The following is a 13,817-nucleotide window of genomic DNA, read 5'->3' as shown; positions in this document are numbered from 1 at the left end:
CCCCCCTCCCCCCCCTTCTCTCTCTCTCTCTCTCCCCCCCTTCCCCCTTCTCTCTCTCTCTCTCTCTCCCCCCCTCCCCCTTCTCTCTCTCTCTCTCCCCCCCTCCCCCTTCTCTCTCTCTCTCCCCCCCTCCCCCTTCTCTCTCTCTCTCTCTCCCCCCCCCCCCCTTCTCTCCCCCCCCCCCCCCCCCCCCCCCCCCTTCTCTCTCCCCCCCCCCCCCCCTTCTCTCTCTCCCCCCCCCCCCCCGGGTACAACACTTTTGACAATGCTCTGGAAATCTATCCCTAAACTTCTCAACTCTCACCTCCTTTTAGACACTTCTTCAACCCAACCTCTTTGGTTAAGCTTTTAGCCACCTGTCCCAATATTTCCTTATATGGGTCGATGTTAAATTTTGTTTGATAACGCTCGCCTGAAGCACCTTGGAAGATTTTACTGCGTTCTGTTGTGTACAAGTTGTTGTTGTTGTTGTCCCAAGCCTGGCTACAGGGTGCTTTACTTTGTTCCCTAGCAACGGAGAGGCCCCGAGCCTGTGCGGTAATAAAATCCTCAACTGCAACCCCAACACAAACTGCACATTCCGCAGCCGTAGCCACCACTTACTCACTCGCTAACCAGCTGCATGCCACCACCCTCAGCGCTGTCCGGCTCCCACTTGCTCTCCTTAGCAACGGCCTGGCTACCACTACACGGGAGGGAAAGCGCGGCGCCTGCTGGGGATTGTAGTTCTCCGCGCCACTGGCTGCACCTGAGACACCAGCGGTAAAACTACAATCCCGTTTGTGCATTGCGAGAGGCTACCCTCCAACCCGCGACTGCGCACGCTCGATTGAAAAGTAAGTTCTTCACGCGCGCCTGTTTCCCTTAGTTGAATCAAACAGCTAATAAACGGACACATAAGAACGAGGCGCTTAGCTTATAATTTTTTACACAAAAACTTTTTATAATGTTCACTCATTTGTCAATACATGTTAGGAAAAGATCACTAAAACCAGTCAACTTTTAGTACCGCCCCCAACCGTTTAATTATTTAAATAGATGATGGACGGGTTTGACAACCAATCAGAATCCGAATAGGTGGACATCTGGGCGGTGTCGTTTGGCATCGTGCAACCCATGAGAAGAGCGCAATCAAGTTAGGTTGAGGCAGTGTGGGCGGGTTGTGCGGGTCCGCGTAACTTTACTTTGTGTTGCGTGCGCAGCGCTGGGAACTGCGCTAGCTGAAATTGCAGGAACTTTTGAAAGTGGGAGCCAGATACAGACACAGAGGGAAAGAGCGAGCGCCATTGATTGTCATTAATGCTTTAAAAAAAAACAGCAGCATCTACTTCCTGCTGCAATTTTAAAAATTAGTAAGCCAGGCAATCAGACTTTGCCCAACATTGTTATGTATTATTTCTTTATCTGCTACTGATTGCGGCTTTTTCTTCTTCCTTATTGCAGTTTCTGGTAAGTCAAGACAGCACCGGGTAACGCCCCAGCTGCTGAAAAATAAAACCATTACACTAGCGTCTAAGTAGCAATTCTTTGCAAATATTCAATGCATGGAAATCCGTTTGCAATGTATTTATGTTTGCAATGTATTTATGTTTGCAGTGTATTTATGAATGTGCTGTAAGGTATTTAAATAACATTTATTATGTTGCATTTGTTAAATCGCCCAGCAATGTGCTTTTTTTTAAAAAAGCGTTTTAAATAACAAATTTTCTCCGATGAAAAGAAAGTTGCAAAAATGAGTGGCTTTATCACTGTAATATTTCTGTTTATTAAATGCTGGAGAGACACGATCCAGTTCTGCTTACGAGAAAATGATTTTGGGTCAATTGTGGGGAAATCGCTGGCCAAACTCATTGAGCTGCAAACTGGAGAGTGGAGCTGCTCACTTAAATCGGACCAAAATTGAAATGAGGAATTAAAAACTGAAAATGCTGGAAATACTCAGCTGGTCAGGCAGGCAGCATCCCAACTGATTCCTCTCCACACGAACTGCCTGACGTGATGAGCGTTTCCACCGTTATCTGTTTTTTAGTTTCATAGCATCCACAATGTTTCTGCTCTATTTCAATAACGTGTAGAATGCGATGGTTCCAATCTGTCATGTCTCTGAACGATTGGGTAGGTGCCTTTTTGTATATGTTGTCACGAAAAGGCGCACTAGTTATAAAAACGTGACTTAACTGTTTCATCATCGTTAATTTTCATTTCTCGCCCTTTCGTTACGCTTTGGTAAAATGTAGTTGGGGTTGGTGTTTGTGGATCGGCTCCCGTGGATTGAGTCAGTGAGGCTGCAGCAACTGATTTAAAGGGCAGGGAGAGAGGGAGAGAGACAGAGAGAGACCGCGCGTCTCAGCTGCGATGAAACTGTATCATTTGTGTGGAATTGCTGCATCTCTCCAGCTGACACTGTTATCCAGTGGAGGCTCATCAAAGCCTCCTTTACACTGGCCATCCCTAGCTTCCCATTGCCATGTCCGCATTCATGCTTAGTCTTTATTTGATTCCGTTTGGTTGTTTTGCTGGTAAGGGCACAACAGTGCATCCCGATGAGAGAACCTGTGTATTTCACAGATGTATTGATGCGTTTCTGGGATTTGTTTACCATTTGTCACTGTTCATCGTATTTTCTTTTTGCCCCACAAGTGTGATTTTTTTTCAGCCTAGAAACTTTTCCCAATGTCTCACGGGAAATCTCGAATCAAAACATTTCAGCAGACAGGTCAGGCTGTGTGGATAACACCACTAGCTGAGTGATTGGCAGCTGTCAGTTTTAGGGTGTGGTCAGATGGATTAGATGGATGGACTACCAAAGGTGACTGGTAGCTGTCAGAGTCGGGCAGGGTTAATCACATGAGACAACTGTGCACTTGCCCAGCCAGGGATTTTGCAAGGAACTGATAGATACATATGTATCTGAAACATGAAGCACATTGTGCATTTAGAGCTGTGGGTTCCATGCAGTCTGGTACATACTTGATCATACTGCCTGGATTAAGCAGCAGTGCCTTTACCCAGGCAACACGTGGAGCTCATAATCAGTGGGTGGAACTCGCTTCCCAGCAACAACCACAGCTTTTATTAATATAGATCTTTAACTTAGTAAAACATCCCAAGGCCCTTCACAGGAACATTATCAATCAAAATTTAGCAACAGGCCACATTAGGATGGATGGTCAAAGCGGTAAATTTTAAGGAGCGTCTTCAAGGCGGAGAGTCTTTCAAGACCTTGAATGTGATGTCAGCTCCCTAATCTGTTCTCATCTTTCCAGAGCTCCCATGTTTGAATCCTCCAATCAGGTTTCTGCCCCTGCCACAGTGTCGAAACAGCTCTTATCAAAGCCACAAAAGACATACATCCTATATGTGATTGTGATAAAGGTAAACCTTCCCTCCTCGTCCTTCTTGACCTGCCTGCAACCTTTGATATGGTTAACCATACCATCTTCCTCCAATGCCCCTCTGCTGTTGTCAAGCGACTGCTCTTGCCTGATTCCATTCTTCTCTATCTAGCCATAGCCAGGGAATCACTTGCAATGTCTTCTCCTCCTGCTCCTGCACTGTTACCCCTGACCCTCAAGGATCAATCCTTGGTCCCCACCTATTTCTCATCTCTATGCTGCCCCTGGGTGACATCATCTGAAGGCACAACATTAGTTTTCACATGTATGATAACAACACCCAGCTCTACCTCACCACCACCTCTCTTGACTTCTCTATTGCTACTAAATTATCAACCTGCTTATCCAACATCCAACATAGGATGGACAGAAACTTCCTCCAATTAAATATTGGGAAGACTGAAGCCATTGTATTCAGTCCCCACTCCAAACTTTGTTCCCTAATAACCGATTCCATCCCTCTCTCTGGCAACAATCTGAGATTAAACAAATCTGTTTGAAAGCATGGTTTCACAATTGACCCTGAGATGAGCTTCTTACCTCATTTGTGCCACACTCAGACTGTCTATTTCTCTCAAACTCTATAACACTGCTCGGCTTCACCCTCATCTCAGCCCATCTACTGTTGGAACTCTCATTCATGCCTTTGGTACCTCTAGACTTGACCATTCCAATTCACTCATGGCTTATCTCATACATTCTACTCTCCATAAACTTGAGGTCATCCAAAATTCAGCTGTTGTGCCTTAACTCCCAGCAAGCCCTGTTCCCCTATAACCCAAGACTCGCTGACCTATATTGGCTCCAGGCCAAGCAACATCTTAATTTTTAAAATTCTCATCCTCCTTTTCAAATCCCTCTATGGCCTTGTCCTTCCCTATCTCCTCCAGCCCAGAATCCTGAGGTATGTGCGTTCCTCTAATTGTGGTCTCTAGAGCATTCCCAATTATAATTGCTCGGACATTGGTGGCCATTACTTCAGTTGCCTAGGTCCCAAGCTCTGGAATTCCCTCCCTGCTTCATTCTCACATTCCACCTTTAAATACTCTTATGACCAAAAGCTTGGCCATATCTCTCTATGTGGCTTGGTGTTGTGCTTTGTTTTATAATGCTCCTATGAAACATCTTTTGGATAATTTTTTATGTTAAAGGAGCAATATTAATTTGTTGTTGAGAGGCTTAGAGAAGAAATTTTTAGAGTTTAGGGCCCAGGCAGTTAAAGGCATGACCATTGGAGCAGTGGAAATCAGAGATGTGCAAAGTGTTGGAATTGAAGGAGCACAGTTATCTGAGTGTAGTGAGCAGGACGAGATTACAGAGATAGGTAAGGGTGAGAGATTAGAAAACAAGGATGAACATTTTAATGTTGAGACATTGCCAGACTAGGAGCCAATGCAAAAAGAAACCTACTGTGTGGAGTAGAGTGATGACGGACAATAACAATTGTTGTGAACAAGATGGAATTCTAGAGCTATGGTGAGACCATTTTGGCCAAGTCAGGAAGAAAAAGCTTATTAACTGTGGTCTGGTGATACATTGTGAGGAAATTGCATTAAACTAGATTTGGTTTGTGTGGAAATGAAGTTCCAGTTACATATTATCTGCAGAACCTGCTCACGCACAATTGGGCAACACTATATTATAAACCTGTTTTTTGTTTCTCCTGAAAATTTTGACCAGGTCTTTGATCAAAATTGTTTAGTGCAAGCGTTTAATATATTAGATCTTATTGCATAAATGAATGTTAGACAAGGGAATTAAGGACTGTGTAACGAAGGCAAGTAGGTGAAATTGAGACACAGATCAGCCACGATCTATTGAAGGGCAGAACAGGCTGGCGGCTGAATGGCTTGCATCTGTCCTTGTATTCCTATGTAATGTAACAAATATATTAGGTAGAAAAGCATCCAATAATGTCTTACATGGTTTGGTAGATAACTTCCGAGGTATAGTCTAAGAAAATGTGGCATGGGCAGAAACTTGGTTGACCAATGGGAAGGAGTTTGAGTTAATGGCATTGCTTACATTGAAGAGGTGGTTTGTAAGTGGTCAATGCTGGGCCAACCTTTTTTATTTGTACAGATTGCTGGTTTGAACGGGTAAAGGAAAATTTTCTAAATCCGCTATCAACCAAAGTAAAACAAGGCAAAGTACGAAGACTGTTTTTGAAAGAAATATCAGGAAGAAATGGGTTAGAAATAAGTGATATACAATTTTTAATGCGATTAAGTGTGTGGTAATAGATTTTGCTTGGTAAATCAAGAATAGGAGGATACACAATGGGAAGGTGAAGGATGTGGACGAATAGGGAAATCTAGGAGTTCAAATTTAAAGCCTGCACAGATCAAGGGATTAAGTCAAAGGTGAGATCACAGTTACTGCGTCGCCCTGTTAGATCACGAGTCTTGATCCTGTCTTTGACTGTTGTCTACATGTGCGTTATTTATTGGTCACCAGATAGAAATCATAAATGACCACATTTTAAAAACTTCCTTCTTTTCCCCCTAGTCCAGGCCTCAGAGGGCAACTGACAGTGTCACTGACCTGTTAACTCAGTGCAGAATGAGGACTGTATAGCTCACAGAAAGTTCCTTAACAAATGGAAGAGTCATCAGTTCTCAAAGGTTTGATGTGATTTAGGTGTGTTAGTGCAAGCACACTAAAGCTAATACACCCCTGGTTGGGGGTTGGGCAGGAGGCATGTGGAGGAGGGTGCTTTTGTGCACCCTAAATTGGTCCCTTCATGGCCATCAGTGATTTCTACAACTTGCATTTATACAGGGATTTATTTATATAGTGAAACGTCCCAAGGTGATTCACAAAAGCATTATCAAACAAGATTTGACACCGAACCACATGAGATATTAGGACAGGTGGCCAAAAGCTTGAAAAAGTAGATGGATTTTAAGGAGCGTGTTAAAGGGGGGAAGAGAAGTGTAAAGAGGGTTGGGGGGGGAATTCCAGAGCTTAGGGGCTATGCAGCTGAAGGCATAGCCGCCAATGTTGGAGCAGTTAAATTCGAGGATGTTCAAAAGGCCAGAATTAGAGGAGTGTGAAGATCTCAGAGGGTTGTATGACAGGAGGAGGTTAGAGATGAGGACAGGTGAGGCCACAGAGGGATTTGAAAACCAGGATGAGGTTTTTAAGATCACTCACAATGCTATCTCAGGGCATGAGATACATTTATGAAGGATACTAATGGTGCAGTTGGTGTTTTTAGTAGACATGTTTTGAAAAGCGCACCCCATCATTGTTGCATTGGAAACAATGGTGATAATTACTCAAGCCCATCGCGGAGATGCTGTGTGTCTCCGCATCCTTGAAACTCGTCATTTTAAAAAAGATAAATGGTCAAAGCATTTGTGTTTAATGAATTGTCGGCATCCACTGCAGTGCAGGTTTGAGCCTCTTTTGCTCTGTTGGCCAGTAACCAATAGGGCCTTCTGGCTTAGTGTGAAACAGATGTTGAAATTATGAAATTGGGCTTGGCTGAGAGATGATGTAATGAGCCAGAACTGTTATTCCTTTGCTGATGAAATTTAATTCGGTTCACAAAGAGGCCATATCGATTTCCTCGAGTGACACATGGGCACTGTAGTAATCTGTTTATCAGATAACCGTACAGCATTTAGGACTTCAAATCGTGATGCAGAGATGAAAAATACCAACAACAGTAAAATGTAGGTGTAAATTTGCACGACTACAGTAGAATGTTAAAATGTGCAAACCAAGCACTAGGGTTAATTTCCAGAAGGGTAGAATTGAAAAATAGCGAAGTAATGTTAAACTTGTATGAGTTGCTTAGATCACATTCGAGGTAATGTGAATAGTTTTGGTCCCCATGTTATGAATGGGATATGGAAGAGCATTAGAGAAGGTGGAAAAAAGATTTACTGACATGATGACAGGTTGTAACTATCAGGAAAGGCTCCAGAGGCTGGGGCTTTTTTTTTTCCTCTCTGAAAAGAGAAGGCTGAGGAGTGGCCTGATAGAGTTTAATAAGATAGACTCGGCAAGTTGAAATGTCTTTTCTGAGTACTGGGGTGTAAGGAAGGGGTCGCACTCTCACTGACAAGCTTGCCGCACTCTTTGGGGTGGCACATCTTGGAGTGATCCTCACCTTCGCACAGCTCTCACCACTGGCTTCAAGGAGTTGTTAGCATGTGACAGAGGCCACACCCGAGTATACTGCTTCAATGGGCAGGTCAAACCAGGGGAGCTATCGTGTCTCCTATCCTTGGCAACTTATGGATTTGTCTACCCAGGCATACGCATACTGATTCCAGTTGACTGGGCAGATGAGACCAATCTAAGATCCAACTGTCTTGAAGGCAGGTCAGCAACATAGAGAATTCATAGAGTTCGACCAGACACAGAAGAAGTCTTGGTCACCCACTGTATCCGGATCTATTTCCAGCTGTCTCGACTTGTTTTGCTACTGGACCAAATTAGGTCAGGGTGAGGGCGAGTCTGACAATGTGTGACTCTCCCTCCCTATAATCCAATCATGCACAAGTCATGTTCATCATCTTTCTATCATCTGTCATCTATCTGCCATAAGCCCTGTGGCGATGGGCAAGCGACAGGTGTGGACTCACTGGGAGCTGTATCCGCAAAACTGCACACGGGCGGCTCAGGCCATGGGTTGTTTTTCTCTGGAAGGAAGCAGGAGTGGAACTCTACAGCCCCCTGAGCAACTGAGCAGCTTTTTTAGGACCACATTGTTCACCTCCCTAGTATGAGGAATGGGTGAGAGAAGGTGCCCTAAACATTGCTTCACCACCCCGGTCAGCAGGCTGCAGCTGACAGGAGCCCTTCAACATGGTTGTAATTCAATCTCAAAAAAGAAAGTAAAGGTGACACCAGGCTCCACTGGCACATGGAACATGTGCACCCTCATGGGCAATGCCATAACTGAGAGACATGAGAGAAGAACTGTTCTTTTTGGTAGAAGCTGGCAGGAACAATGCCCAGATCGCCACCCTCCAGTGAGATTCATCTACCTGAGGATAATCAGCTCCAGGAAATCAGTGCATGTTACACATTCTTTTGGGGCTTGGCCTAAATAGCCAAGTGGTTATGGTACTGGGCTTGTAACCCCAAGATCAAGAATTCAAATCTCACAATGGCAAACTATGAAACAACGTAACTTCATCTGAAACAGATGGAAACGGGTTTGTACTCGAAAGAATTACAGCATCTTTAGGCTTGGCCTAAATAGCCAAGTGGTTATGGTACTGGGTTTGTAACCCCAACTTCAAGAGTTCAAATCTCACAATGGCAAACTATGAAACAATATAACTTCATCTGAAACAGATGGAAATGGGTTTGTACTCAAAAGAGTTACACATTTTTTTGGGGCTTGGCCTAAATAGCCAAGTGGTTATGGTACTGGGCTTGCAACCCCAAGATCAAGAGTTCAAATCTCACAATGGCAAACTATGAAACAATGTAACTTCATCTAAAACAGATGGAAACATGTTTGTACTCGAAAGAGTTACACATTCTTTTGGAACAGCCATGGGGGGAAAAAAACTGCAAAACTAATGTAGGCTTTGCTGTCATGAACCATCTCATCAAGCTGATTTCCCAAGGGTGTACAATGATCGTCTGGTGTTTAAACCCACCGTGCGTCAGTGTGTACACCCCTACCATGACTAACCATAAACTCTCTGACCTCAACTCCTTGATTGCTACTAATCATTCTCGATAACTTCACAAGAGTTGATACAGATCAGCAGGTGTGAGAAGAGGTCATTTAGGGCAGGGGAAGGGGGTTGGCAATTGTAACAGCAATGGCCTCCCCATGCAGAAGATGTGTACTAAGCATGAGCTCTTGATCACTAACAGTTTCCACCTCCCTAATCACAACAAGACGTCTTGGATGCTCTCCTGTTCTATGCATTGGCATCTCCATATTATCACTAGGCAGATGTGCATGTAACAAAAATCCATCTGTGGCACTGACTGCTGGACTGACCACTGTCTTATCATTTCAAAGCCAAACATCGAGATCTATCCCCTAGATGCCCTGTGGAAGTCAAGGTCCAAATGCATCTCAATGTCTCAAAACTCTGAACAGACAGACCTAAAGGAATCTCACCTCTGAAGAGCAAAAATGGACAATCAATGCATTTGAGAATAATTGGCCAGTATAGGATATAGTGTACTCCACGACTCTAGAGGGATTGGCCCTACCTCTTGTAAGCATCAAGGTTGGTTCAGTGTTTTACTGGAGGAAAAATATCTCCATTACAGGATTTACCTTAACAATTCATTACTATCCTAGCAGGATGCCTACAGAAACATTCACAGCACTGTTCAATGCAAGCTCAGAGATACTTGGCTGAATCAAAAAAACAGACAAACCTCAGTCATACGCAACCCGCAAAGACTGGGAGAGATTCTCTGAAATTTGTCTAGGGGTCCCAGTCTACTGGTTCATCCTCAATTCTCTGTGTCGATGGGTCAAAATTGCTCAGAGTAAAAGCCCATAATTCTAGAAAGATGGGAAGCGCACTTTAACCACATCCTCAACCAGCCTTCATCCATCAATGAAGAAGCAATCAACATGATGCTGAGGTCTACACGACCAGGCGTCAATGTGTCTAGTCAAGAAGCTCAGAGCTCTTTCAGTCTGGCTGCAAGGAGCTATCCAGGAGCTATCCAGCAAGAATACAAAGGTGCCTCCATTGCACATTTGTACAAGTGGAAAGGAACTTGCCAATCTTGTGACAATCAGAGGGGAATCTCATTCCTATCCATCACCAGCAAAATGTTCGTCAGAATCCTTCTGAACTGCTTAGTGCAACATCTTGACCAGGATCTGCTGCCTGATAGTTGGTGCGATTTCAGAAAAGATTGAAGAGCCACTGACTGGTATGTTTACAGTTAGACAACTCCAGGAGGATTACCGAAAATATGACATGGATCTCTATATTATGTTTGTCTGACCTGACAAAAAGGCTTTTTTACACAATCAGCTATGAGGGCCTTTGGAAGATGATGGAGAAAATAGAGAATTTAGGCTGTCCTGAGTAATTCACCACAATGGTCCCATGACGACATGTTCATGCATATCCTGGATGATAGTCTGTCTTCTAACCCATTCCTGGTCACTAATGGAATTAAACAGGGCTGCATGCTAGTACTGGCCTCTTCATTTTTCTCTCTGCCATGTTCTGTGCCAGGAAAGTCATCATGAAATCGTTGAAATCGGATATCACATGGACAGGAAGCTACTCGATCTCTGGTGACTTCTGGCAAAGACCAAAATCTCCAATGATATGCATCGCAATTTCCTGTTTGACTGTGAGCTGGACAGTCAGTCATCGGCATTGTAGCAGGGACATGTCTCCAATACGTGCAACAACATTGGCCTTACAATCAGCACGAAGAATACTGTAGTAATGTACCAGCCTACTCCAGGAAAGCCTATCTCGAGTCCAGGCCCAGTCCATGACCGGAACCTGTCACAGTGGATAAGTCCACTTATTTCAGCAGCGCAGCTCTCAAGCGCTCTATGTTGACAACTAGACACATGCAAGTGTAGTTTTTAGCGGAATTTGAAAATCAGTATGGGAACTGAGGAGTAAGTCTTGTCTATCAAACTGGAAGTCTGTAGAGCAATAGTACTGCCCACGTTGCTCTACGGATGGGAGAGTTGGACTGTGTACTAGCATCATGCCAAGAATCTCAGCCACTTTTCACTTGAGCTGCCTTCGGAAGCTTCTGAAGATCAGATGGGAGGGCAAAATACTGGATGCTGAGATGCTCACCCGAGATGGCATACCAAGGATCCACACCTATTGAGAAGATCACAACTGGTCAACTAGCCAGAATGCTTGAAACTTGCTTCTTAAAGTGAGTTTTATATGGAGAGCTCGAGTCTGGCGTGCGCTCTCATGGTGGTCAAAGGAGATGCTACAAGGGCACTCTGAAAGTTTCACTTGGGAGTTTTGATATAGACTTTGAGCTCTGGGAGATGCTCACCCAGGATCGCTGCACCCAGCACAACCAAATTTTTAAAAAATGGTGTGGCCTGCTTTGAAAGCAAGCACCTAATAGAGGCAGAGAGAAAACGCAAGGAGAGGAAATCGCAAACCAGCAACTTATCCAAAACTTAATCGTCTGTGGTACAGCATCCTGTTTTATTTGCAGCAGAACTTTCCTGGTGCAAATTTACCTCAGCAGTCACCTACGTACCCAGCTGAAATCTACCAAACACCCCAGATGGTGAACATGATCATCTCACTTCGAAGGATGAACAAGCGACTTGTGGAGGAGCCCAAAATTAAGGGCCATAAATCTGAAATTTAAAAAAACCAACATTCTGGAAACATTCAGCAGGTCAGGCAGCATCTATGGAGTGAGAAACAGAAGTTGACGATTCAGCTTGGTGACATTTTGATCAGAACTGGAAGAAGTTAAACATGTAACAGGTGTTAAACAAATACAGGGAAAGTGGGAGGGGCAGAAAGAACAAAATCAGAAGACCTGTGAAAGGGTGGGAGGGAGGTGAGATTATATAACCAGGAATGAAGGGGCAAGAAGGTTTCGAGAGAGTGGTGTGGTGTGTTACAGCTTCACTGAGTCTGAGTTGCTGTGGCAACATGCACATTTTACATGCATGTTGTCTGGAGCTATGGATAATGATGGTCGAGGCTCCAAATTTCTTTCCATCACAGCTGACCAGGAATCTCTCCTCTTACTGCATTGTAGAGGATGGATTCGCAGGTCGACATTCAATCTGCTTGGCCGCATTATGTGCATAACTTCCTTGCCCATCAAGTCCTGAGCTTCTGTGTCAGAGGCAGAGTCACCACCCACTGCACCATCAGGCCCTCCCATTTAGAGTGGGTATGAAGACACAAATATAAGATTTTCTAAAAGGTCATTGACCTGAAATGATGACTTTGTCCCTCTCTCCAGGTACTACCAAACCAGCTGAGTTTTTCTAGCATTTTCTGTTTTTATTTATTGTACATTATAAATATAAGAGTCTCTCACAATCCAATAAAGAATTCAGGCTATACTTAATTGCGCAGAGATTAGTTAAATATGTATAATATGGAGACCAGAACTCTGTGCTGTAAATGTGGTCTCATTGAGGTTCTGTCTTCTACCTTCCATAAGTTTTTGAGGTCTTCCAAAACTCGCGTCATAACTCTCATTAAATCCTGTTCACCCATCACCCCCTGTGCTCGCTGACATTGGGAGGCTCACAGTCCTGCATTATCTTGATTTTTAAAATTCTCATCCTAATTCTCAAATTTCCCCATGGCCTCGTCTCTCCCTATCTCTATAACCTCCCCCAGCCCCACAACCGTCTGAGATTTCTGCACTCCTCGAGTTCTGGCCTCTTAAACATCCCCGATTTTTAATAATTCAACCATTGGTAGCCCCATCTTCAGCTGCTTGGAACCTAAGCTCTGGAATTTCCTCCCTAAACCGCTGTCCTCTCTCAATGTTCTTTGAAACCTACCTCTCTGACTAACCTTTTGATCACCTGTCCTAATGTCTCCTAATGTGGCTTGTTGCCAATTTTTGTTTGGTACTGCTCCTGCAAAGCTCTTTGGGATGTTTGTTGTAAATTAGAGGTGTTATATAAACACAAGTTGTTAAGATCGGATATTTGGTGTGATTTTCAAATACCACTGTGATCTAGTTGTTATCTGACCTAAAGCCAGTCAGATTTACTGGAGTATGTTATGATCTCTGTAGAGACTAATAATTTTTAAAAAGATATGAATTTCCTAGTTTCTATAACAAACACAACTAAAATCAACATTATATAATAGGCAACTAATACACTAAACTAATATTACTTCACACACAATCAAAAAACTCCACTCCACATTTATACATTACACTGCACTCTCAGCAGAAGTGTAGCCTTGAGTTCAAAGTCTCAAGCCCCTCCCAGTGTTGACAAGAACTCTTCTCTCTGCTCCACCAGGGTGAATTTTCCAGTGTCCTTTTTAAACAGTGCTCTTCATTCAATTTTCTGAGTATACTCAAATGGACTTCCAGTGGTAAGGCACCCTTTGTAGACTCCTTAATCCTTCATTTCCTCGAGCAGAGAATCTGTCCTCATCAGCACTCTGTGGTTAACCCGAAAACAGTTATTTTTTTCCCTGCTTGGCATAGAAGCACCTGTTTTGGGTTTTCTTCCCCAAATCTGACTGGTTCTGAGACTCTGAATGCAGCAAGAACAGCTGCCTCTTTTTTTTTCTTGTCCAGGTGTTGAAGCTTGCACCTTACTTTGAATAAGTTTTGACCTGGGAGACTGTCCCCATGGCAACCAGGCCACATGGACTTGTCTCTGAGCAAATTTAGTATGACATATAGGTTTGTCTTCAGGCAAACTTCATAGAAAGTGGTATTCCCCTCTCCAAACTACTCAATTTTACCTTGTATCAA

The 13,817-nt window shown here is 43.7% G+C and overlaps 2 protein-coding genes across 7 annotated transcripts in view; one reads left to right on the top strand and one right to left on the bottom strand.

The window, feature by feature from the left end:
• The window catches only part of lrrc56 (leucine rich repeat containing 56), a 165,955-nt gene extending 165,283 nt beyond the window's left edge, over positions 1-672 (bottom strand). For 3 of the 4 annotated variants that reach the window (XM_041198380.1, XM_041198381.1, XM_041198386.1), the window contains exon 1: positions 608-672. The gene's annotated coding sequence lies outside the window, so the exon portion shown is untranslated. Of the gene's footprint in view, positions 1-603 lie in introns of all 4 variants that reach the window. The other variant, XM_041198382.1, reaches the window with a different exon arrangement.
• Positions 673-1,184: 512 nt separating this feature from the next.
• The window catches only part of LOC121283161 (GTPase HRas), a 68,515-nt gene continuing 55,882 nt past the window's right edge, over positions 1,185-13,817 (top strand). The window contains exons 1-2 of one of the 3 annotated variants that reach the window (XM_041197341.1): positions 1,194-1,449; positions 3,267-3,375. The gene's annotated coding sequence lies outside the window, so the exon portion shown is untranslated. Of the gene's footprint in view, positions 1,450-3,266; positions 3,376-13,817 lie in introns of all 3 variants that reach the window. The other 2 variants (XM_041197340.1, XM_041197342.1) reach the window with 2 other exon arrangements.

Source organism: Carcharodon carcharias, chromosome 10, assembly GCF_017639515.1.
Source record: "Carcharodon carcharias isolate sCarCar2 chromosome 10, sCarCar2.pri, whole genome shotgun sequence".
NCBI classification, from domain to species: domain Eukaryota; kingdom Metazoa; phylum Chordata; class Chondrichthyes; order Lamniformes; family Lamnidae; genus Carcharodon; species Carcharodon carcharias.
Note: the sequence above shows the minus strand (reverse complement) of the source record. Positions and strands in the feature narration are given on the sequence as shown.